We start from the raw sequence: 1,874 nt of genomic DNA, 5'->3' as shown, positions 1-1,874 counted from the left end.
TTACTAACCTGTGGGTAGAGAAGTGGTAAGCGAGCTGCGTAACTCAGAACAAGTTGTGGTGAAGCTATCGTATTAAGGACCAGATAGCAGCAAGCTGCTTAGCATAGAAAAAACTACAGCCAATCAATGAGTTGATATGTATGAACCATGAAGCTATAGAAAGCTGTATCGTGGCCAATATTTGCGTAGCTGATGTTTATTGACTGTTATGTGGGTTCTTTACTCTAAGAAAATTGCTTTATTAACGAGTCTGTAGAGTGAAATGAAATAGCCACGAGCGAAACAATAATGCTATGCACTCAAACTACATTTACTTCTATATTCATGATACTGGGTCTCCTTTGTGTCCAAAAAGTATTGAATTTTACAAACTGAACTTATTCATTTTAAATATGAACTAGAATTGCTCCAGGACATCATGTAACTCCTGTTATAGTCAATGCATATATAAGAATGTGTCTGTATGTGTGTGTGTCTGTGTATGTATGTATGTATGTATGTATGTATGTATGTATGTATGTATGTGTGTATGTATGCAAAAGCATGAGTAAAAGCTGCTTTAATCACACTTTTGCTAAGGTTAGCTCTTTGGGAATATATGTCAGGTGTCGATCTTCTGGCCGTCTCTTTAATATGAGCCGATTTGCTGCCTATTCAAAAGTTTTCCAGTCTCTTATTCGTGACCTCCTTTATGCGAACGACTGTGACCTAGTCACTCATACAATTGATGACATTCAAATACTTATGAGTCGTATTTCTGCTTCTTGAAAGGGATTTGGACTCAGCATTAGCCTGGACAGGACTGATGTAATGATTCAGCCTGCACCAGGAGATCCATATGTGGAACCAACTATCTTGGTTCAAGGAACAATACTGAAAGTGGTAGACAAGTTTGTCTACCTGGGCAGCACATTCAGCCATTCTTGCTCTCTGTATGATGAAATATCTTTCAGGCTGCAGAGAGCAACTGATTCCTTCCGGTTTCTTCAGTCTGGTGTCCGGTCTCAGCATGGCACCACAAGGCAAATAAAAATTACTGCGTACCGTACATGTGTACTGACAAGGCTCCTTTACTCATATTGAGACATAGGCCATTTGCAAATGTCATGTAAAGGTCCTTGAACGCATTCATCGGAGATGTCTGAGAATGTTGACTGGACCTTAAAAACTCAAGACACAGGTCTTGAGGAAATCTGATATTTTGAGTATTGAGGTGATGGTGCACAAACACTAGTTACGTTCCACTGGACACCTTATTAGAATGAAGGATAGCAAGATCCCTAAACAGATGCTATATGGGGAAATTGTTAGTGGAAAGAGACCCCGGCAGAAACCAAGGCTGCGATTTAAGGACTGTGTCAAGTCCACATTAAAGGCCGGTGATACGCAGGAGACCGACTGGGAGAACAATGCCTGTCATCACCACAGATGGAGGAGGCAGATTAAGGAGGGGGTCGACACCTTTGTGAGAGCACGTTTTCTGCACGAAGAATTTAAGCGTGCTGCCCGAAAGCGCACTGCTAGTGTAGTGAATGGGGAAAGCTTGGTTTGCAATGTTTACAGTCGTGTATGCTTGTCAAGAGCAGGACTCATTAGCCACCAACAGAGGCGCAAATGCAAAATATTAGTCCTAGAGCGCACAATGTTCATAAATGTCAGCAATAGTCTTCCTCTGTCACGTGTGGACGGCCATCATGTGTGTATGCATGTATGTATGTATGTATGTATGTATGTATGTATTTATGTATGTATGTATATATATATATATATATATATATATATATGCTTTATTTAAAAGCATATTACTCTACTTCTGGTATTTGAGTACTCCTTTTTCCACCTTGTTGCACATTTATGTGCTTACTCCGGTATAT

This window comes from Octopus bimaculoides, chromosome 2 (assembly GCF_001194135.2).
Source record: "Octopus bimaculoides isolate UCB-OBI-ISO-001 chromosome 2, ASM119413v2, whole genome shotgun sequence".
Classification (NCBI taxonomy): Eukaryota; Metazoa; Mollusca; class Cephalopoda; order Octopoda; family Octopodidae; genus Octopus; species Octopus bimaculoides.
Note: the sequence above shows the minus strand (reverse complement) of the source record.